Raw genomic sequence first — 25,315 nt, forward strand, 5'->3', positions numbered from 1 at the left:
TGTGGGTGAAAATGATTTGGTGGGGGATCAGAGAAGAGTAGATATACAAGACAAGAATGGTGGGAGTTGGAAGTGGTGGTTCAGGCGGAAGCACACAAGGGAAACATCTCATCAGCACATGCAGTTCCATGCATTGCTTCAAGCAAAAGAAACAAGCATTGGCATAGCCAATATGTCTCGCTTTTGGGACCTTCTAAGTATTTAGATATGCAGCATAATATCCTTGGTGCAACCACAACAACTGTTGCATGGCTAAACACTTATAAGGTCCCAAAGGCGAGACCTATTGGCTATGCCAATGCTTGGTGTGGTTGAGGGTGTGGTTGTGTGTGTGTATGGTTGTGTGTGTGTAGTTGTGTGTGTGTGGGTGGGGTTGTGTGGGTGTGGTTGTGTGTGTGGTTGTGTGTGGTTGGGTGTGGTTGTGTGGTTGTGTGTGTGGTTGTGTGTGTGGTTGGGTGTGTGTGGTTGGGTGTGTGGTTGTGTGTGTGGTTGTGTGTGTGGTGTTTGTGGTTGTGGTTGTGTGTGTGGTTGTGTGTATGGTTGTGTGTGTGTGGTGGTGTGGGTGCAGTTGTGGGTGCGGTTGTGTGTGTGTGTGGATGTGTGGCTGTGTGTGGTTATGTGCGTGGTTGTGTGTGTGTGGTTGTGTGTGTGGTTGTGTGTGTGGTTGTGTGTGTGGTTGTATGTGTGCGGTTGGGTGTGGTTGTATGTGTGTTTGTGTGGTTGTGTGTATGGTTGTGGTTGTGTGTGGTTGTGTGTGTGGTATGTGTGTGCTTGTTTGTGTGGTTGTGTGTGTGTGTGTGTTTGCGGTTGGGTGTGGCTGTGGTTGTGTGTGGGTGAGGTTGTGGGTGCGGGTGTGGTTGTGGGTGTGGTTGTGGGTGTGTGTGTGGATGTGTGGTTGGTTGTGTGTGTGGTTGCATGTGTGGTTGCGTAAGTGGTTGTATGTGTGGTTGTATGTGTGGTTGTATGTGGGTGGCTGGGTGTGGTTGTGGTTGTGTGTGTGTGGTTGTGGGTGTGGTTGTGTTGGTGTGGTTGTGTGTGTGGTTGGGTGTGGTTGTGTGTGTGTGGTTGTGTGTGTGGTTGTGGTTGTGTGTGTGGTTGTGTGTGTGGTTGTGTGTGATTGTGTGTGGTTGTGTGGGTGGTTATGTGTGTGGTTGGGTGTGGGTGTGTGTGGTTGTGCATGTGTGGTTGTGGGTGTTTGTGTGTGTGTGGTTGTGTGTGTGTGGTTGTATGTGTGTGTGGTTGTGTGTATGTGTGTGGTTGTGGGTGTAGTTGGGTGTGGTTGTGGTTGTGTGTGTGTGGTTGTGGGTGTGGTTGTGTGTGTGTGGTTGTTTGTGTGGTTGTGTGTGTGGTTGTGGTTGTGTGTGTGGTTGTGTGTGTGGTTGTGTGGTTGTGTGTGGTTGTGTGTGTGTGTGGTTGTGTGTGTGTGTGTGGTTGTGTGTATGTGTGTGGTTGTGTGTGTGTGTGTGTGTGGTTGTGTGTGGTTGTGTGTGTGTGGTTGTGGTTGTGTGTGTGTGTGTGGTTGTGGTTATGTGTGTGTGTGTGTGTGGTTGTGTGTGTGGTTGTGTGTGCGACAGTAATACTAAAAGCATCTCAAAATAAAGGAACACAAACATCGAGTTTGTGGAAAGAGAAAGCACCTAGTAAGTCAAACGGGCGCAGCAAAGCATTAACACAACAACAAAACAAACAAGATCACTTAGCGAAGACTGAGTGCTGATAATGGATACACATAGCCCATCATCTTAAGAGTTCGATTGCAGCCAATGTGCACTCAAACCTGCCCCCTCCTTGTGAGCTGCACCCCATATTTCATGAGTTGTAACTGCTGCACCCACCATAGCGCTTTAAGATCTAAAGCGCTACAAAGGTCTAATCGATTAACCAGTCGCCAACATGCTGTGCTTTTAAAGAGAATGTGCCAAAAGTTTCCAGCTTCCTCATCATGTCCTCATGAAAGCGCCAACGAAAGGACTCCCTGAATGGTGCAACGGACATGAAGCAGCAGCTGTGATCAGAAATAAACACTGTGAACGTTGTCCAGTTTCACAGTAACATTTCCTTAATGTTCTTTAAGTCACAAAACAGTCATACTAAAAACATCTCAAAATAAAGGAACACAAACATCGAGTTTGTGGAAAGAGAAAGCACATTGTAAGTCAAACGGGCGCAGCAAAGCATTAACACAACAACATGTTCTTTGATGTTTGATGTTCTTTGAACGAGAACATCAAAGGGGCGCCGCGAAAGTGATCGCGGGCGAAAGTGAAAGTGATTGCAGGCGCTTAATAAGCATGACGAGGTTTGGCAGCCTCTGCTCCTAAACGCGCGCCCGCGCACATGCACTGTAGCTCTAGGCTGGCCATGGTAGCATTTTTTGAGCCCTCACAAAAAGTCTCGCCAGACCAGCGCATGCGCTGGGTCAGGCGAGACCTAAAAAAAGTTACTGAAAAGCAAGCACTGGTGGAACAAGCATTGTCAATGCCAATCGGTCTTGCCATAGTTTTAAGTTTTTTGTATTTGTTGCAAATAGAAAATGTCATAAGTAACTAAATAATATGCAACATTAAAGTAGTATACATGTTGCAGTTTATGAACATTACGCGCTTGGCATAAATGTGTGCCTTGGAGGGGGAGGGATCATTGTTTTAGCAATAGACACAGTGGAAATGCAAGCCCTTTAACCAACAGAAACAATACAGTCTTTTTAACATATGCATGCTATTTTAAAAACTTGTGAAGTACTTACCTGCGGCTCCAAGAACATGGACAGGGCTACGCTGATACTTTGAAGTTATTTGTTTTGTTCTGCTTGTAAAGCACATGATCTGAAGAAGACCTGTGAAGTACTCGGGTGCGGCTTTAACACGAAGCCAAGCAGCAAGTTTGCAATTATGTGTTTGTTTGTACTCCAAAAGCATGTAATCAGACGGAAACCTGTGAACTCCTTGGCTGTGGCTCCAACAAAATGGATGGCAAGCAGGCACCAACTTAGCAAAAAAAAAAAGAAAGTGTTTCTGTGTGCCTACTGGAGGCAGAGGCTGAAACCGTTTGCACTTTATTAACATTACACGCTTGGCTGAAAAACACCACAGCACAAAAATAAATTGCAATGTTGATTAAAACTATGTATAGGTGCACTTGGGAGGCATATGATTATTAAAGGCTGAAACCTTTTGCACTTTATGAACATGATGCGCTCGGTATCTTAAGGGATAGCGCTGCTGTCTCCTTCCACCGGAGCACTGCATTTTTATGTGGTATCTCAAGGTATGGCGCTGCTATCTCCTTTCTCGTTGAGCACTGCGTGTGTATTTAGAGGGATAGCGCTGCTGTCGTCTTCCATGACGGATTTCACTGCTGTTTCCTTCCTCGCTGAGCACTGCGTGTGTATGTGGTATCTTGAGGGATAGCGTTGCTGTCTCTGTTCTCTCACATCACTGTGTGTGTATTTTGAGGGATAGCACTGCTGTGTTTGTTCTTGCATAGCACTGCGTGTGTATGAAGGCTGAAACCTTTTGCACTTTTAGACATGACTTATTAATATGACGCGCTTGGCTGAAAAACAACACAGTACCATAAAATGTAATAGTGAAAAAGAAGGAAACACAATAAGCAACTGCTAATAATTTTTTTTTATTTCTGTCTAGAGTACACAGCGCCATCTCTACCCACCACTGAGAGGAGGGAGCAAGCAACCACAAGCAAAAAGGACGGGCAAACAGCGGCTAAAAGAAAAAAAAAACATTGCCCATTTGAGCACTGCGTGTGTATGTGGTATCTCGAGGGATAACGCTTTTGTCTCCGTCCTCGCACATCACTGTGTATGTATGTTGAGGGATAGCGCTGCTGTCTCCGTTCTCGCACATCACTGTGTGTGTATCTTGAGGGATAGCGCTGCTGTCTCCGTCCGCGCAGAGGACTGTGTGTGTATGTCGAGGGATGGTGCTGCTGTCTTATTCCTCGCAGAGCACTGCATGTGTATGTGGTATCTTGAGGGATAGTGCTGGAGTCTCCTTCCGCCGGAGCACTGCATGTGTATGTGGTATCTCAAGGGATAGCGCTGCTGTCGCCTTTCTCGCAGAGCACTACGTGTGTATGGGGTTTCTCGAGGGATAGTGCTGCTGTCTTATTCCTCGGCAAGCACTGTGTGTTGTTTACATGGTATCTCGAGGGATAGCGCTGCTATCTCATTCTTCGCTGAGTACTGTGTGTGTATGTTGAGGGAGAGCGCTGCTGTCTTCTTCCTTGAGGGATATCACTGCTCTTTTCTTCCTCGCTGAGCACTGCATGTGTATGTGGTATCTCGAGGGATAGCGCTGCTGTCTCTCTCCTCGCACATCACTGTGTGTGTATCTTGAGGGATAGTACTGCTGGCTCTGTTCTCACACATCATTGTGTGTGTATTTTGAGGGATAACGCTGCTGTGTCCGTCCTCGCATAGCACCGCTTGTGTATGAAGGCTGAAATATTTTGCACTTTATCAACATGACTTATTAATATGACGCACTTGGCTGAAAAACAACACAGTACGATAAAATGTAATCTTGCAAAAAGACCGAAGCACACTAAGCAGCTGTTAATAAAAAAAAATGTGTATTTGTGTCTAGAATGCACAGCGCCATCTACACCCTCCACTGAGAGGAGAGAGCAAGAAAGCTCAAGCTAAAAGGATGGGTAAGCAGCGGCTTAGACACAAAAAAACATTGTCCATTTGAGCACTGCATGTGTATGTGGTATCCCAAGGGATAGCGCTTCTGTCTCCGTCCTCGCACATCACTGTGTGTATGTTGAGGGATAGCGCTGCTGTCTCCGTTCTCGCACATCACTGTGTGTGTGTATCTCGAGGGATAGCGCTGCTGTCTACGTCCTCGCACATCACTGTGTGTGTGTATCTCGAGATATAGCGCTGCTGTCTCTGTCTTCATACAGCAATGCGTGTGTATCAAGGCTGAATTATTTTGCACTTTATCAACATGACGCGCTTGGCTGAAAAACAACACAGTACGATAAAATGTAATCTTGAAAAAGACTGAAAACAGTAAGCAGCTGCCAATAAAAAAATGTGTAAAAACAGAAAAAAAACATTGCCCATCCAGCCCTTGGTGCCTAGGATTAAGGGCTGTGCTTCCAAATTAAAGCTTGTTAACTTTATTGGTGTAGTTATTTTAACAAGTCTTAAGCAGCGCTCACCACCACCCAGGTCTCCGGAAGCCTGCAGTCTGACACTTGCAGCAGCTTGGTTCTGCTGGTTGGGTCCAGAAATGGGAAGGTGGCGGCGGCAGACCCCCAGCGGCCACCGATAAATCGGTTAGCGCAAAGCAGTGGTGAGGCGGTCAGGGAGGAGGAAGCAATGCTGGTGACTGGCAGGGACGAGTAGAGGCTCCGGGAGACAATAGGTGCAGTAAGCGGGAGCCTCTGCAACCGAGTTACCGTAATGCGAAGCACAGCTCCATCTCTACCCACCGCTGAGAGGAAGGAGCAAACAAGCACGAGCAAAAAGGACGGGCAAGCAGCGGCTCAAATTTAAAAAAAAACCATTGCCTTGTGTGAGTAAAGTAGGACAAGTAGGACATTTTGAAAGACGCACTCAACAAGAAATAGGAAAACGGAGGCAGAGACTCCCTTACTAAAGCATATCCTGCATGTCTCAACGCGACAGCAAATGCGCTGCCTAGGCGAGACCTAAAAATAACAGGGGGCAATCTGAGAGAGGGTAAAAAGGCTATGCTCCAAGGGAGAGGCGAACACAAGCTGCACAGCCTAAAGAAAAATTAACAAATAAATGGAAAGCAAACACAAGTGAGTGACAAAAGACAAAGCCAATGGAAAGCAGTGGGTAGAATGTATTCCTAAGTAAACTTTCAGAATGTCCCCAATATGGTAGCGCAGTCTGGGAGGCTTTGACCTAAAAAGTGCTTAAATGTTAATCGCTCTGATACAACAGTGATACTGTTATTTTATGTATATTTAGAAACAACTCAAAATATCAGCAACCTAGCTGTGACCCTGCTTTTGTTAAACTGTTCCAGTAAAAGCTCAACACGTTTCCATGTAACATAATTTTAGATAATATAAATGAATCACTTAGAAGTCTGTTGATTAAACTGATAGCCCTATCTTTACAATAAGATGCAGTTTTTGCATTTTATATGTTGAGCAAATTGTTACTCACTTAAACATGAATCTATTAAACTTTCATCAGCTACCTAACATCTTGCACAGGTAGAGTTGCAAAATGTTAATACCTGCGATTTTATTTTGTATGTTCATCAAGCATATACCCGACTCGCGCCATAAAGCTTCAATACGAATTGGCAAACACACAGCTTTTCTTTAAAAAACATATGTATTTATTTATTTAATTTTATTATGAGCAGAAACATAAAGAAAGCATAAATAAGACATTGAATTAATGCCACAGTTAAAAATATACATTCCTGTATACATATTGGATTAAGCACGACATATATATATGAAGTGCAGCATACCAATTTAAACAAGTATACATCACAACATACAACTTAACGTAGATCTCTAGAAATTGATTTTTCCATAAAGTGCAACATGGAGATTTTCCCTCTAAATATGGTGCTAGGGATTAACCTTCAGGTAAGCTTGCCAAAGTGCAACCAGTTGCAATTTAATAAAGTGCAGTGGTAGCAACCCTGATAATACTAACTTGCAATGTTAAAGCACATTCTATTCTAAAGAGAGATTCTCCTTGCTAAAGTGCAACCAGTTGTAATCTCATAAAGTGCGGTGCTTAGCAGCCCTAATGATGCTAAAGTGCAGTGCTAAAGTGCACAGCACAGCCCAGCTTTACTGAATACTATCTGGCCTCACCATAAATTCCCATAGATCTATTACTGGCACCTACTCTCTTAGGCAATGTTTGTACAAATTTCCTATTGCAGATCGTTTTTTAGGCCATGCAAATAATTCATACAGTAAATTGATAACTATACATCCCTATATGCACAGCAAATTTAAATAGAACAAACATATATAAAGTGAACTATGCAATCTTTAACAAATATATATAATTGCAGCCAAATTGGCATAAACTCCCCATAGAGTGCAATGTGCCTATTTTTGCCTCTACACATGATGCCGGTGGTTAATCATCGGTGCAGGCTCGTGGAAGTGCAGCCAATCCAATTTAATGCAGTTCTTTCCAACCCTAGTAGTATTAAAAGTGCAGTAGTACAGTGTATTTTTCCCCCTTTTTGAACTGTTGCAAGCTTCAAAATGCATTGTAGCCCTATTTTTCCGGAATGGTCTCTAGCCTTTCCATATATTTCCAAACAGCAGTAAATCTTTTAGTAGCCCCCACCCTCTTCGCATATGCTTCTACACATTTTCTTGGGTGTATCATTTTATTTAGCCATTCCGAATAGGTAGGTATTTTTGAAGACCTACAATTCTAAAGTATCAAAGAGCGTGCTATAAGGGAGGCAATTGCTGTAAATGTCCCCTCCCGTCCCAACTTTGCAAGGTTTACTCTCTGACTGGTAATACCAAAAAGTGTTACATCTGCCTCAGAGTCCAGTCTTTTCTGAACTCCCCGGCTTGAAGCCGAAAACATCCTTTCCCAAAATTGCCCTGACCTTGGGGAAGTTAAGAAAATGTGAAGCCAGCCTCCCTCGCCTACTGTCTGACAACAAAAACATCTATTCTCAAGTTCTGGGCACATCTTATAAAGAGCTTTGGGGGTGTAGTACACCATCCAGCATGACAAGAAAGCCATTCTTTTAAAATTGGCCGCTCTTAAGGCCTTACTACTAGTTGTGATATGGCCTGCCAGTCGCGATTAGAGAACAGACATTGTGTCTCCTGGATGATTTTTTCTAGAAATTTATTGGTCACCAATGATTCCCCTTGGGAGCGTAAAAGACGATACCAGTTTTCCACCCCTCTCAACTTTGCTCTGAAGAAAGCATTTATGAGCAAAGTTGGACCAGGGCTGGATGGGAGGCTGTATTTTTTCAGTAAATATGAGATCTGTATATATTCAAAAAAGAGAAGCTTGCTCCGGTCTCTACACCTAGCTTGGACCTATTGCCAAGTAATCACTCTATCTCCCACTAGAAAATGCCCTAGCTCTTTAAAACCGCAGGTGTTCCAGGAACTTAAATGGCTGGTATTTGGAGGCCCATGCTCTTACATTCAGCTAGTTTTAAGTAATAAAACCCTGTGGAGCAAGCCTGCTTTGAATAAAAAGTCTGAAGTCTAAACGAATATTCCTGCAAGGTCTTATACTTAGATTTTTAGGGAGTTTGGCTGTTTTAAAAAAAGAAGGGATTTGCGAGCCAGCCTCCTGCACCATTTCATCCCCCCAAAAATTATCAGCTGATCCCTTGGAGTCAAGTAAATGGGCTGTAAGGTCTAAAATTGCTGCTTCATAATATGTACGAACTTGCGGGAGTGCAAGCCCACCCTGATTAATATCAAGTTTTAGCACTGAGAGTTTTACCCTCGGTGCCTTCTTACTCCAAACAAACTTTCTGAACATCGTTTCTAACTCTTTAAAATAAATCATATTGATTTTTAGAGGGATATTTGTGAAAAGAAAAACAAGTAAGGGTAAAATGGACATTTTTATAAGGGCCACCCGGCCTGTCAATTTGAGGGGTAATAGCGACCACTCTTCTAGCAATTTTTTTATGTTGTTCCCCATAGCATCATAGTTCAATTTATAGAGTTCCCGATATTTATTAGTAACATATATCCCTTAATATCGGATTGGGTTAGAATTAAGGGCTTGCTGCTTAAGATTTTCAGGGAGAAAATGATTTACAGTATTAATAATTAAAATCTCAGTCTTGCTATGATTAATTTTATACCCTCCAACAGGTCAAAGTGTATAATTCTGCTAATGTTAGCTCTATATTCTGTCTTTCTGGGCTAAGATAGAGGATGATGTCATCCGCAAACAGCTTTAGTTTTGCCATTCCTAATATTGGTGCTTTAATCGCCATATTGTTACGAATTTTGGTGGCTAGACTTCCAATAAAAAAGGTAAAAAGCATGGGGGAGAGAGGGCACCCTAGCCTGGTCCCCTGGTTGTCATTAACTATCCCCGCTAGATTAAAATTAATAAAAACCTGTGCCTGTGACCCTTCATAACTATTCCATAAAATGTTTGTGACCTGGAGGGGAGGAACCCCATACCTGCCCAGGCAGTAGAAAAGAGTGTCCCAATTCACCAAAATCAAATGCTTTTTCTGCGTCTATCATCATAACAAAAGCCGGGGTTTGATTACTATTAAAAAAGGTCAAGTGCCTGTACTAAAAACCCTGTATTTGTAGACATTAACCTACCTGCGACAAGCCCTGTCTGGTCCCTATGGATCACTTCTTGTGCCAAAGGAGTAAAGCGCTGGGCCCAGATTTTCATTAAAATGTTATAGTCAGAGTTGAGTAGACTGATCGGTCTATAAGAATTAATGTCCCTAGGATTTTTTCCCTTCTTTACAAAACTGACAATGATGGATTCTTTAAAAGCTGTGGGGACCAAGCCACCTGCTTTGACATAATTAAGAAGCTCAGCCAGAAAGGGTGTTAATTCCTTAGCAAAGACCTTATAACATTCTATTGGTAGCCTGTCATTGCCACATGCTTTTCGTCCCTCAATTGTGGCAAGGGCTGGCGGAATTTCTGCTACTGAGATATCGACTTGAATCTTCTCAACCTGGGTGTTCAATAAACACGGGAGATTATCATCCTTAAAATATTGTTGGATTGCCTCTTGCCCAACCATATATTTAGTGGTGTATAGCTGATCATAATGCTCCAAAAACACTTGAGCAATCATATACTTATCAGTCACCGGGGCTCTTGTATATGGATCTAATACTTCAGTGATTAAAGCTGCTTCCTGTTTTACCTTTGTTGACCAGGCTAACAGTTTGCCTATCATTTGGCTCTCTTCTTAGGCTCGCTGCTGGAATGTCCGGGAACTGTTAATCTCTTCTATGAGAAAGAACTCTCTTAGCTCCTTTTTTGCTTTGTCAAGCTGGCCCCCAACTGTCTTACTTCCCCATAGAGAGGCATTTTTCTGCAGCGGGGCAGTATCAACTGCCAGCTGAAGTTTGGCAATGGGAGTCCTCCGATTTTTAGACTGTGCGGCCATTGAGGCCACCATCTGCACACGGACTGAAGCTTTAAAGGCTCACCATACTGAAAAGAGTTCCACTGTACCCTTGTTAACCTTAAAGAATTATTGTATTCATTCTCTTGTGTCCATTACCCATCGTTGATTTGAGTGAAGGAGTCTATCCATCTGCCACCTGGACCTTAACCTCCTGCCCTCCTCTAGTTCTATATCTAGTTTGATCAACGAATGGTCTGAAAATGAATTGGCCCCCATTTCCGAACAGATATATTTCAAATAGCGAGATATTAAAAAAAGTCAATGCAGGAGGGTGATTGAAATTGTCGGGAGTAGCAGGTAAATTCAAGTACTTCCTGATGGGCTGTACGCCAAGGATCAATTGACTGATGATCTTGTGTAATGACATCTATTATTTTTTTAGTCTTTGGCTTCAGCTGTTTTTTTATTTTTATTTATAGTGTCCTTTGTCAAATCTTGGATATAGTTAAAGTCTACTCCAAAAATAATCTGCCCCGAAGTCCCTTTAAGTATCTTATAAATCCTAGCCATAGATGTAGGGGCGTCAGTAGTTGGTCCATTATAATTGACGAAATTTAGAATATTCCTGTTTAGATTTGCCGTGACCCATAAACATCCCCCATGAGGATCCCTCTGAACTTGGCAAACTCCCAGTCCAGCCCCCGACTAAATTATATAGCGACCCCCTTTTTGCCATCCCTGCCGACGTAAAAAAAACTTTAGAAAACACTTTAGGAATAAAGAGTTTTGGAGTATTTGTTTTCAGGTGGGTTTCTTGAAGAAAAAGAACTTGTGGTGAAAAAGAAGCTAACCATCTTATTATCCCTCCATACTTTTGTGTGTTCAATACTCCATTTACATTGACCAAAATTATCTGACATTTAATACCCATCTCTATAATTAATGTCTAAATGTAACGATAATCCATTTAGTAGCCTATTTTCCCACCACTAGTTAATGCCTAAATATTGCAACACCCCATTCAGAAATCTATTTTCCCACCCCCTCTTCACTATGGTTCTGCTAAGTTTTTTTCTTTTTAGCACCCCAAACCCGCCCACTCCCATGCCCTCCCCTTACCTTGCAACACCCACACCCCCCACTTCGCTTACCCTCCCCTGGAGATGGGAATATGCCCACCAAACCCATCTCCACCCTCCCTGAATTCACTCCCTTGTGGGGTGCCATGGAACTGCACCCTAAGTGACCCGTTCCCTCCCCCCTCCGACAACCTTTCACCTTACGTTTAGTGATTCTTTTCTATTCTGGAGTGGAGATTTCTTTCAGCAGATCATGAGCTTCTATGTTGGCAAACATATGAAACTTCCCTCTCATTAACACCCTTAACTGCTGTGCTATTGTGACCTGAGCGCCCTGTGCCTTAAAAGGATATAACAAGTTAACAAACTCTTTTCGCCGCCATGCAGCAACTGCAGGGATATTGGCAAAAATGCAACAGCTAGAAACGTCATTGATCGAAAATTGACTCCTCTGTATTGCTTTAGATAATATCTACTCTTTGATGCAGTCATTGGCAAAGTTAATTAAAATTGTTCGTAAAAGTCTCGACCCATTGAAGAGTTTTGGACCCTTCGCTCCCTTTTTGGACCTCCACTATGCGAAGATTAGAGCCTCAAGTGATTTTCGAGCTCCTAAAGTTTACTCTCAAGTGAAATTTTCTCTTTTTTCTCTTTTTTAGCCAAGTTTACTTGCTGCTGCATGGTATTCATTTGATCTTCTAGGTGCATGATCCTCGATTCTGCCTCTTGCATCCTTACGGGAAAACTGCCCTTTGCCTCCTCAATCTTTGAAAGGCGCTGATGAAGAGATGCTATCTTGTTGGCTTGAGTTGTCTTGAGCACTCTTATCTCTTCTAAGATCAGATTCAGCATTATGTTTATATCACTTGCAGGAGAGTGTCTTCTTCTTGACAACCTGGATGGGGACCCTCTAATTTCTTTCTGAATCTATTTTTGCTTCCCTGCCACGGCTGGTCCATCTTTACTTAACAAGTGAGGCTGATGTTGTGGCGACACCTGTGGAAGTGGCTGAGCTTGTAGGGGCAGCTGGGCTGGCGAATGTGGGGGCGCGGATTGTGGTAGCTGCACCTGCGGCTGGAAATCCACAGAAAGGCTATTTTCCTTTTGAAAGGGGCTATGTCCACCCTTCCCCTCCTGGGTGGCTGATTGCCCTGAGAGGATTGGTCACTTAGTGGAAGACTAGCTAGCGTTTCATCAGGATGCCCTTGTAGTATAGCAGACACAGCGGGAGCTCCCAAAGCTGCTTTGCCTTTGGAGAACAGCGGCTAATCCTTGGTGTGTTGATGATTTGGATTGCCCGTTTTGTCCTTTATAGGAACTTGGATCTGGTATTTTATCATGTGGGCCCGGCTCTTCCTTTGGTATTACTCTTTCCTCCGACCCTCCTTGATCTATGCGTTGTGGTTGTGTGTGTGGTTGTGTGTGGTTTTGTGTGTGGTTGTGTGTGGTTGTGTGTGTGGCTGTGTATGTGGTTGTGTGTGGTTGTGTGTGTGGTTGTGGGTGTGGTTGTGTGGTTGGGTGTGGTTGTGTGTGTGTGTGTGGTTGTGGGTGTGGTTGTGTGTGTGGTTGTGTGTGGTTGTGTGTGTGGTTGTGTGTGGTTGTGTGTGTGTGGTTTGTGTGGTTGTGTGTGTGGTTATGGTTGTGTATGGTTGTGGGTGTGGTTGTGTGGTTGGGTGTGGTTGTGTGTGTGGTTGTGTGGTTGTGTGTGGTTGTGTGTGGTTGTATGTGGCTGTGTGTGTGGTTGTGTGTGGTTGTTTGTGGTTGTGTGTGTGGTTGTGTGTGGTTGTGTGTGTGTGTGGTTGTGTGTGTGGTCGTGGCTGGGTGGGTGTGGTTGTGGGTGTGTGGGTGTGGGTGTGTGTGTGTGGTTCGGTGTGGTTGTGTGTGTGTGGTTGTGTGTGTGGTTGAGTGTGTGTGGTTGAGTGTGTGTGGTTGAGTGTGTGGTTTTGTGTGGTTGTGTGTGTGGTTGTGTGTGGTTGTGTGTGCGGTTGTGTGTGTGTGGTTGTGTGTGTGGTTGTGTGTGGTTGTGTGTATGTGGTTGTGTGTGTGGTTGTGTGTGTCTGTGGTTGTGTGTGTTGTGTGTGTGGTTGTGGTTGTGTGTGTGGTTGTGTGGGTGTGGGTGTGGTTGTGTTTGTGTGTGTGTGGTTGTATGTGTGTGTGGTTGTGTGTATGTGTGTGGTTGTGGGTGTAGTTGGGTGTGGTTGTGGTTGTGTGGGTGTGGTTGTTTGTGTGGTTGTGTGTGTGGTTGTGGTTGTGTGTGTGGTTGTGGTTGTGTGCGTGTGTGTGTGTGTTTGTGGTTGTGTGTGTGTGTGTTTGTGTGTATGTGTGTGGTTGTGTGTGTGTGTGTGGTTGTGTGTGGTTGTGTGTGTGTGGTTGTGGTTATGTGTGTGTGTGTGGTTGTGTGTGCAACAGTAATACTAAAAGCATCTCAAAATAAAGGAACACAAACATCGAGTTTGTGGAAAGAGAAAGCACGTTGTAAGTCAAACGGGCACAGCAAAGCATTAACAGAACAACAAAACAAACAAGATCACTTAGCGAAGACTGAGTGCTGATAATGGATACACACAGCCCATCATCTTAAGAGTTTGATTGCAGCCAATGTACACTCAAACCTGCCCCCTCCTTGTGAGCTGCACCCCATATTTCATGAGTTGTAACTGCTGCACTCACCATAGCGCTTTAAGATCTAAAGCGCTACAAAGGTCTAATCGATTAACCAGTCGCCAACATGCTGTGCTTTTAAAGAGAATGTGCCAAAAGTTTCCAGCTTCCTCATCATGTCCTCATGAAAGCGCCAACGAAAGAACTCCCTGAATGGTGCAACGGACATGAAGCAGCCGCTGTGATCAGAAATAAACACTGTGAACGTTGTCCAGTTTCACAGTAACATTTCCTTAATGTTCTTTAAGTCACAAAACAGTCATACTAAAAGCATCTCAAAATAAAGGAACACAAACATCGAATTTGTGGAAAGAGAAAGCACATTGTAAGTCAAACGGGCGCAGCAAAGCATTAACACAACAACATGTTCTTTGATGTTTGATGTTCTTTGAACGAGAACATCATAGGGGCGCCGCGAAAGTGATCGCGGGCGAAAGTGAAAGTGATTGGAGGCGCTTAATGAGCATGACGAGGTTTGGCAGCCTCTGCTCCTAAGCGCGCGCCCGCGCACATGCACTGTAGCTCTAGGCTGGCCATGGTAGCATTTTTTGAGCCCTCACAAAAAGTCTCGCCAGACCAGCGCATGCGCTGGGTCAGGCGAGACCTAAAAAAAGTTACTGAAAAGCAAGCACTGGTGGAACAAGCATTGTCAATGCCAATCGGTCTTGCCATAGTTTTAAGTTTTTTGTATTTGTTGCAAATAGAAAATGTCATAAGTAATATGCAACTAAATAATATGCAACATTAAAGTAGTATACATGTTGCAGTTTATGAACATTTCGCGCTTGGCATAAATGTGTGCCTTGGAGGGGGAGGGATCATTGTTTTAGCAATAGACACAGTGGAAATGCAAGCCCTTTAACCAACAGAAACAGTACAGCCTTTTTAACATATGCATGCTATTTTAAAAACGTGTGAAGTACTTAACTGCGGCTCCAAGAAGATGGACAGGGCTACGCTGATACTTTGAACTTATTTGTTTTGTTCTGCTTGTAAAGCACATGATCTGAAGAAGACCTGTGAAGTACTCTGGTGCGGCTTTAACGCCAAGCCAAGCAGCAAGTTTGAAATTATGTGTTTGTTTGTACTCCAAAAGCATGTAATCAGACGGAGACCTGTGAACTCCTTGGATGTGGCTCCAACAAAACGGATGGCAAAGCAGGCACCAACTTAGCACAAAAAAAAAAGTGTTTCTGTGTGCCTACTGGAGGCAGAGGCTGAAACCTTTCGCACTTTATTAACATTACACGCTTGGCTGAAAAACACCACAGCACAAAAATAAATTGCAATGTTGATTAAAACTATGTATAGGTGCACCTAGGAGGCATATGATTATTAAAGGCTGAAACCTTTTGCACTTTATGAACATGATGCGCTTGGTATCTTAAGGGATAGCGCTGCTGTCTCCTTCCACCGGAGCACTGCATTTTTATGTGGTATCTCAAGGTATGGCGCTGCTATCTCCTTTCTCGTTGAGCACTGCGTGTGTATTTAGAGGGATAGCGCTGCTGTCGTCTTCCATGACGGATTTCACTGCTGTTTCCTTCCTCGCTGAGCACTGCGTGTGTATGTGGTATCTTGAGGGATAGCGCTGCTGTTTCTGTCCTCGCACATCACTGTGTGTGTATCTTGAGGGATAGCGTTGCTGTCTCTGTTCTCTCACATCACTGTGTGTGTATTTTGAGGGATAGCGCTGCTGTGTTTGTTCTCGCATAGCACTGCATGTGTATGAAGGCTGAAACCTTTTGCACTTTTAGACATGACTTATTAATATGACGCGCTTGGCTGAAAAACAACACAGTACCATAAAATGTAATAGTGAAAAAGAAGGAAACACAATAAGCAACTGCTAATAATTTTTATTTTATTTCTGTCTAGAATACACAGCGCCATCTCCACCCACCACTGAGAGGAGGGAGCAAGCAACCACAAGCAAAAAGGACGGGCAAACAGCGGCTAAAAGAAAAAAAAAACATTGCCCATTTGAGCACTGCGTGTGTATGTGGTACCTCGAGGGATAGCGCTTTTGTCTCCGTCCTCGCACATCACTGTGTATGTATGTTGAGGGATAGCGCTGCTGTCTCCGTTCTCGCACATCACTGTGTGTGTATCTTGAGGGATAGCGCTGCTGTCTCCGTCCGCGCAGAGGACTGTGTTTGTATTTCGAGGGATGGTGCTGCTGTCTTATTCCTCGCAGAGCACTGCATGTGTATGTGGTATCTTGAGGGATAGTGCTGGAGTCTCCTTCCGCCGGAGCACTGCATGTGTATGTGGTATCTCAAGGGATAGCGCTGCTGTCTCCTTTCTCGCAGAGCACTGCGTGTGTATGGGGTATCTCGAGGGATAGTGGTGCTGTCTTATTCCTTGGCAAGCACTATGTGTTGTTTACATGGTATCTCGAGGGATAGCGCTGCTATCTCATTCTTCGCTGAGTACTGTGTGTGTATGTTGAGGGAGAGCGCTGCTGTCTTCTTCCTTGAGGGATATCACTGCTCTTTTCTTCCTCGCTGAGCACTGCATGTGTATGTGGTATCTCGAGGGATAGCGCTGCTGTCTCTCTCCTCGCACATCACAGTGTGTGTATCTTGAGGGATAGCGCTGCTGGCTCTGTTCTCACACATCATTGTGTGTGTATTTTGAGGGATAACACTACTGTGCCCGTCCTCGCATAGCACCGCTTGTGTATGAAGGCTGAAATCTTTTGCACTTTATCAACATGACTTATTAATATGACGCACTTGGCTGAAAAACAACACAGTGCGATAAAATGTAATCTTGCAAAAAGACCGAAGCACACTAAGCAGCTGTTAATAAAAAAAAGTGTATTTGTGTCTAGAATGCACAGCGCCATCTACACCCTCCACTGAGAGGAGAGAGCAAGAAAGCTCAAGCAAAAAGGATGGGTAAGCAGCGGCTTGGACACAAAAAAAAACATTGTCCATTTGAGCACTGCATGTGTATATGGTATCCCGAGGGATAGCGCTGCTGTCTCCGTCCTCGCACATCACTGTGTGTATGTTGAGGGATAGCGGTGCTGTCTCCGTTCTCGCACATCACTGTGTGTGTGTATCTCGAGGGATAGTGCTGCTGTCTACGTCCTCGCACATCACTGTGTGTGTGTATCTCGAGATATAGCGCTGCTGTCTCTGTCTTCATACAGCAATGCGTGTGTATCAAGGCTGAAACATTTTGCACTTTATCAACATGACGCGCTTGGCTGAAAAACAACACAGTACGATAAAATGTAATCTTGAAAAAGACTGAAAACAGTAAGCAGCTGCCAGTAAAAAAATGTGTAAAAACAAAAAAAAACATTGCCCATCCACCCCTTGGTGCCTAGCATTAAGGGCTGTGCTTCCAAATTAAAGCTTGTTAACTTTATTGGTATAGTTATTTTAACAAGTCTTAAGCAGCGCTTACCACCTCCCAGGTCTCCGGAAGCCTGCAGTCTGACACTTGCAGCAGCTTGGTTCTGCTGGTTGGGTCCAGAAATGGGAAGATGGCGGCGGCAGACCCCCAGCGGCCACCGATAAGTCGGTTAGCGCGAAGCAGTGGTGAGGCGGTCAGGGAGGAGGAAGCAATGCTGGTGACTGGCAGGGACGAGCAGAGGCTCCGGGAGACAATAGGTGCAGTAAGCGGGAGCCTCTGCAACTGAGTTACCGTAATGCGAAGCACAGCTCCATCTCTACCCACCGCTGAGAGGAAGGAGCAAACAAGCACGAGCAAAAAGGACGGGCAAGCAGCGGCTCAAATTTTAAAAAAAACATTGCCTTGTGCGAATAAAACTGAAACGAGCTTGCGTTGAAGTAAAAAAAAAGAGAGCCTCGAAAAACAACAGACACAAAAAAAATGCACTAACACCAGTAAATGGGCCAATAGCCATAGGCGTGCCCAACAGGGAAAAAGTAGGGACATAAAACACACTAACCCAATAACAAGTAAGACATTTTGAAAGACACACTCAACAAGAAATAGGAAAACGGAGGCAGAGACTCCCTCACTAAAGCATATCCTGCATGTCTCAACGCGACAGCACATGCACTGCCTAGGCGAGACCTAAAAATAACAGGGGGCAATCTGAGAGAGGGTAAAAAGGCTATGCTCCAAGGGAGGGGCAAACACAAGCTGCACAGCCTAAAGAAAAATGAACAAATAAATGGAAAGCAAACACAAGTGAGTGACAAAAGACAAAGCCAATGGAAAGCAGTGAAATGAAATGAAAATGAAATGAAATGAAATGAGAAATGAAAAAAGTATTTGATAAAGCGCACTGCGGCCAAGCGGCTTCCTGGCGCTGACACCTGATCAGGACTCACATAAATCGGACCGAAGGACTAGGGAGAAAAAGCCTGAGAGAAAAAAAAAGTTTTTAAAACTTTACGAAAATGGGAGTAAATGGGGATGGAGCGAATAGAGAGGGGAAGACTGTTCCAGAGCTGAGGAGCCAAAACCGAGAAGCGAGTGCCTCCGGTCCTGGATTTGCGGAAACGAGGAATGTGTAAGAGAGAGAGAGAAGAAGAGCGAAGAGTGCGGCAAGGTGCATAGGGAGAGATGAGAGAGGAGATAAAGGAGGGGGCAGAGCGGGAAAGGGCCTGAAAGACTAGACAGGCCTGTTTGAAAAAAGAATGGAAGTGAACAGGGAGCCAATGAAGGGTTTTAAGGGCAGGAGTGATGTGAGAGGATTTGGGAAGGGAAAGAATGAGGCGAGCAGCTTGGTTTTGAATGGCCTGAAGTCTGCGAGATTGAAAGGCAGGAATGCCTACGTACAGGCTATTGCCATAGTCAATGCGAGAGATGACAAGGGCCAGGACTATGGTTTTAAGGGCATCCGTGGAAAAAAACCGAGAGATCTTCCGGATAAGACGAAGGGACAAAAAACAAGAAGAAACGACCGAGCTAATTTGACTATGCATCGAAAGATCATGACTGACTTTGATGCCAAGGGTACGGACCGAAGGGACAGGTGAGGGGGGGGGGGCGCAAAAGAAAGGGGCCAGTGTGCAGGGGACCAGGGGTTAGAGGGTCCACCAGTGAGGACAAGTTCCGTCTTATCAGGATTGAGTTTCAGATGGTTAGCGCTCATCCACTCAGAAATAAAAACTAAAGTGGAACAAAATTTAGGAAGAGAAACAGGAGAAGAGGATAAATCAAAAATGAGCTGTAAGTCATCGGCATAGTTATAAACAGAGACTCCAAGCTCAAGAAGGGAGGTGATAAGGGGTTGGATATAAAGATTAAAGAGTAAGGGGGAAAGAGAGGAGCCCTGGGGAACGCCACAGGTGACCGGGCGGGAGGGGGCCGCAAAGCCAGAAAGATGAACCGCCTGGGACCTATCCTGAAGAAAGGATGCAATCCAGGAGAAGGCCACCCCCCGAATACCAGCTGATCTGACACGGTCGAGCAAGATGGAATGGTCGACCGTGTCAAATGCAGCGGACAGATCGAGGAGGACCAGGGCTTGGGGAAGGTTGAGATCGGCTTTCCCCTTGAGCTCATCCAGAACCGCAAGGACCACTCCCTCCGTGGGATGACCCGGGCGGAAGCCGGCCTGATGAGATGCCAAGAGGCCATTCTGCTCAACATACGAGGAGAGGCAAGAGGTGACATGAGCCTCAAGAATTTTGCCAAGATATGGAAGTAGGGAAATAGGACGAAAGTTGGAGGGAAGAGAGGGATCCAAACCAGTTTTTTTCAGAATGGGAAGAACAATAGCAGATTTAAAAGAAGAGGGAACAGAGCCCAAAGTCAAAGAAGAGTTGAGAAGAGCAAGAGGGGGGGCAGAGCAGCTGGTGAATAGAGTTTTAAGAATACGGGCTGGCACACAGTCGGCAGGGGAACCTGACCTGACTTTGGCCAGGAGTTTAGAAAATAGTTCCAAAGATATGGGAGGAAAGGAGGCAAAAGAAGGGAGAGGAGGGGGAAAAGGAGAAACAAGGCGAGGTTGAGAGACAGAGGGAATATTGGCTTTGATCTTCATGATTTTATCAATGAAGAAATCATTGAGTGAAGAGCAAAGGGTTTGTGAAGGAACGGGGCCGGAAGTGGAGCGATCAGAGGTGGCTAGGGCATGAACCAGGGAAAAAATTTCCCGGGGTTTATTGACAGCTAAAGCCACTCTTCCAGTGAAGTAGGAAGTTTTTGCTGCGAGGATTGCTTTTTTATAATCCGAAAGAAGGGTTTTGTATTTGACGCGCCGAGATGGACTGTAGTTGCGTCTCCAGAGGCGTTCCGACTGCCTGAGATCAAGTTTGAGCGTTTTAAGCTCAGGAGAGAACCATTTATGAGCGTCAAAGGGACAAACCTTTTTTACTTTTCTGAGCGGTGCGACTAAATCGCAAGAAGAAGCGAGCCAGATGCGAACGGACTCAGCTTGGGAATCGAGAGAGAGATCTTTAAGAGCCGGGGCAGAGGAGGCCAATGTGCGCGTGAGAGCGTCAAGGTCAATCAAATTCCAATTTCGGGCTAAGAGGTTTTTGGGAAGTGGGGGCTTAGAGGCCATGCCGAAAAAAATGGAAAAAGTGATGTTAAAATGATCCGACCACACACAAGGGGAAATGAGAAGGGAAGAAATATTAGAACAAGTAGACCATATTTGGTCTAGGGTATGACCCTGAACGTGAGTGGGAGCTGTGACATAGGGTGTGAAATTAAGACAATGGAGGGTAGCAGAAAAATCTTTAGAGGAGGAGTCTTCCCTGATATCGCCAGGCCAATAATTGAAGTCGCCAAGCAAAAGGACCGAGGAATTATTGACCACCAGTGTGGCCAAGAGGTCCTGGAGGGAAGGAACAAAGGAGGACATGGGTTGGGGGGGACGATACACAAGAACAACAGTGAGAGGCGCTGAGAGATTAAGTGAGCGAGCCACCAGATAGTCGACATTGGGTATAGGAGGGTATGAAAGGAGTTGGAATTTGAGAGAAGAGCGAATGAGCATCGCCACTCCACCACCGGCTTTACCTGCTGGACGATCAGCTCGGAGGGCATAATGAGAATCAGGGAGAATGGCCAGAAGGTCAGGGAGGGAGTCAGAGGAAAACCATGTTTCGGTCAGGCAGAGGATGTCAGGGGAGTCTGTGGTCAGAAGGTTAAAGAGGGCCGTCTGATGCTTGACCGCAGAGCGGGTATTGAGAAGATGAACTGAAGCCGAGGTGGGAACAGGGGGGGGGATAAGCGGGCAGGGGGTGGTGAGTGCCGAGTAGGGTGGGGGACAAGAAAGGATACCAAGGGAATCGAGGAGCTGCAAGAGAGGGAGAGGGAGGGGGTGTGAGGATGACAATGCTGTGAGCTGGGCAGCTGAATAAACAACGACAGGAGCAGAGTGTGTAGCCCCTGGTCCCGGCCCGTCGCGGACGGGCGCAGACGGGCTTAACTTCAGCGCGCCTTCGTCGCGCCCGCTGCGCTCGTCCGCTGCGCTGCCGAGGACAAGTGGCCATGTTATAGGGACACATGAGGGGAAAGGTCAAAGGGCGTGGCAGGGGGTGGAGGAGCCAACCAACAGCGACGCGTCGCCCGGACCCGGCCGAGATGGAAGACCAGCCCGTCCCACACCGAGAAGCAGGTGAGGAGGGGGCGGTCAGCAACGGCGGTCTGGGACGCGTGTGGGGGCAGGGCTGAGAGTCAGGATCCGAGAGCGGAGAGCGCGGGAGATGGAGGTAAAATAAGCAAGGTTTTAAAATCAGGACAGTCTCGTTAGAAGAGGTTGCCCCCGGAGACGCATCGGGAGATTAGCAGTGCAGAACAGGAGTGAGCGCACTCTCTGCCGTCCGCCAGAAGTACCAGCCAGGGGGGGAGGAGCCAACCAACAGCGACGCGTCGCCCGGACCCGGCCGAGATGGAAGACCAGCCCGTCCCACACCGAGAAGCAGGTGAGGAGAGGGCGGTCAGCAACGGCGGTCTGGGACGCGTGTGGGGGCAGGGCTGAGAGTCAGGATCCGAGAGCGGAGAGCGCGGGAGATGGAGGTAAAATAAGCAAGGTTTTAAAATCAGGACAGTCTCGTTAGAAGAGGTTGCTCCCGGAGACGCATCGGGAGATTAGCAGTGCAGAGCAGGAGTGAGCGCACTCTCTGCCGTCCGCCAGAAGTACCAGCCAGGGGGGGAGGAGCCAACCAACAGCGACGCGTCGCCCGGACCCGGCCGAGATGGAAGACCAGCCCGTCCCACACCGAGAAGCAGGTGAGGAGGGGGCGGTCAGCAACGGCGGTCTGGGACGCGTGTGGGGGCAGGGCTGAGAGGCAGGATCCGAGAGCGGAGAGCGCGGGAGATGGAGGTAAAATAAGCAAGGTTTTAAAATCAGGACAGTCTCGTTAGAAGAGGTTGCTCCCGGAGACGCATCGGGAGATTAGCAGTGCAGAACAGGAATGAGCGCACTCTCTGCCGTCCGCCAGAAGTACCAGCCAGGGGGGGAGGAGCCAACCAACAGCGACGCGTCGCCCGGACCCGACCGAGATGGAAGACCAGCCCGTCCCACACCGAGAAGCAGGTGAGGAGGGGGCGGTCAGCAACAGCGGTCTGGGACGCGTGTGGGGGCAGGGCTGAGAGTCAGGATCCGAGAGCGGAGAGCGCGGGAGATGGAGGTAAAATAAGCAAGGTTTTAAAATCAGGACAGTCTCGTTAGAAGAGGTTGCTCCCGGAGACGCATCGGGAGATTAGCAGTGCAGAACAGGAGAGTGGGTAGAATGTATTCCTAAGTAAACTTTCAGAATGTCCCCAATATGGTAGCGCTGTCTGGGAGGCTTTGACCTAAAAAGTGCTTAAATGTTAATCGCTCTGATACAACAGTGATACTGTCATTTTATGTATATTTAGAAACAACTCAAAATATCAGCAACCTAGCTGTGACCCTGCTTTTGTTAAAATGTTCCAGAAAAAGCTCAAAACCTTTCCATGTAACATAATTTTAGATAATATAAATTAATCACTTAGAAGTCTGTTGATTAAATTGATAGCCCTATCTTTACAATAAGATGCAGTGTTTGCATTTTATATGTTTAGCAAATTGTTACTCACTTAAACATGAATCTATTAAACTTTCATCTGCTACATAACATCTTGCACAGGTAGAGTTGCAAAATGTTAATACCTGCGATTTTATTTTGTATGTTCATCAAGCATATACCCGACTTGCGCCATAAAGCTTCAATACGAATTGGCAAACACACAGCTTTTCTTTAAAAAAATATGTATTTGTTTATTTAATTTTATTATGAGCAGAAACATAAAGAAAGCATAAATAAGACATTGAACTAATGCACACAATTTAAAATATACATTCCTGTATACATATTGGATTAAGCACGACGTATATATATGAAGTGCAGCATACCAATTTAAACAAGTATACATCACAACATACAACTTAACGTAGATCTCTAGAAAGGGATTTTTCCATAAAGTGCAACATGGAGATTTTCCCTCTAAATATGGTGCTAGAGATTAACCTTCAGGCAAGCTTGCCAAAGTGCAACCAGTTGCAATTTAATAAAGTGCAGTGGTAGCAACCCTGATAATACTAACTTGCAATGTTAAAGCACATTCTATTCTAAAGAGAGATTCTCCTTGCTAAAGTGCAACCAGTTGTAATCTCATAAAGTGCGGTGCTTAGCAGCCCTAATGATGCTAAAGTGAAGTGCTAAAGTGCACAGCACAGCCCAGCTTTACTGAATACTATCTGGCCTCACCATAAATTCCCATAGATCTATTACTGGCACCTACTCTCTTAGGCAATGTTTGTACAAATTTCCTATTGCAGATCGTTTTTTAGGCCATGCAAATAATTCATACAGTAAATTGATAACTATACGTCCCTATATGCACATCAAATTTAAATAGAACAAACATATATAAAGTGAACTATGCAATCTTTAACAAATATATATAATTGCAGCCAAATTGGCATAAACTCCCCATAGAGTGCAATGTGCCTATTTTTGCCTCTACACATGATGTCGGTGGTTAATCATCGGTGCAGGCTCGTGGAAGTGCAGCCAATCCAATTTAATGCAGTGCTTTCCAACCCTAGTAGTATTAAAAGTGCACTAGTACAGTGTATTTGTCCCCCTTTTTGAACTGTTGCAAGCTTCAAATTGCATTGTAGCCCTATTTTTCCGGAATGGTCTCTAGCCTTTCCATATATTTCCAAACAGCAGTAAATCTTTTAGTAGCCCCCACCCTCTTCGCATATGCTTCTATACATTTTCTTGGGCGAATCATTTTATTTAGCCATTCCGAAAAGGTAGGTATTTTTGAAGAACTACAATTCTAAAGTATCAAAGAGCGTGCTATAAGGGAGGCAATTGCTGTAAATGTCCCCCCCCCCCTCACAACTTTGCAAGGTTTACTCTCTGACTGGTAATACCAAAAAGTGTTACATCTGCCTCAGGGTCAAGTCTTTTCTGAACTCCCCGGCTTGAAGCCGAAAACACCCTTTCCCAAAATTGCCCTGACCTTGGGAAAGTTAAGAAAATGTGTAGCCAGCCTCCCTCGCCTACTGTCTGACAACAAAAACATCTATTCTCAAGTTCTGGGCACATCTTATAAAGAGCTTTGGGGGTGTAGTACACCATCCAGCATGACCAGAAAGCCATTCTTTTAAAATTGGCCGCTCTTAAGGCCTTACTACTAGTTGTGATATGGCCTGCCAGTCGCGATCAGAGAACATACATTGTGTCTCCTGGATGATTTTTTCTAGAAATGTATTGGTCACCATTGATTCCCCTTGGGAGCGTAAAAGGCCATACCAGTTTTCCACCCCTCTCAACTTTGCTCTGAATAAAGCATTTATGAGCAAAGTTGAACCAGGGCTGGATGGGAGATCTGTATATATTCAAAAAAGAGAAGCTTGCTCCGGTCTCTACACCTAGCTTGGACCTCTTGCCAAGTAATCACTCTATCTCCCACTAGAAAATGCCCTAGCTCTTTAAACCGCAGGTGTTCCAGGACCTTAAATGGCTGGTATTTGGAGGCCCATGCTCTTACATTCAGCTAGTTTTAAGTAATAAAACCCTGTGGAGCAAGCCTGCTAATAAAAAGTCTGAAGTCTAAACGAGTATTCCTGCAAGGTCTTATACTTAGTTTTTTAGGGAGTTTGGCTGTTTTAAAAAAAGAAGGGATTTGCGAGCCAGCCTCCTGCACCATTTCATCCCACAAAAAGTTATCAGCTGATCCCTTGGAGTCAAGTAAATGGGCTTTAAGGTCTAAAATTGCTGCTTCATAATATGTACGAACTTGCGGGAGTGCAAGCCCACCCTGATTAATATCAAGTTTTAGAACTGAGAGTTTTACCCTCGGTGCCTTCTTACTCCAAACAAACTTCCTGAACATCGTTTCTAACTCTTTAAAATAAATCATATTGATTTTTATAGGGATATTTGTGAAAAGAAAAACAAGTAAGGGTAAAATGGACATTTTTATAAGGGCCACCCGGCCTGTCAATTTGAGGGGTAATAGCGACCACTCTTCTAGCAATTCTTTTATGTTGTTC

The sequence above is a fragment of the Triturus cristatus genome, chromosome 5_2 (assembly GCF_964204655.1).
Source record: "Triturus cristatus chromosome 5_2, aTriCri1.1, whole genome shotgun sequence".
In the NCBI taxonomy this organism is placed as follows: domain Eukaryota; kingdom Metazoa; phylum Chordata; class Amphibia; order Caudata; family Salamandridae; genus Triturus; species Triturus cristatus.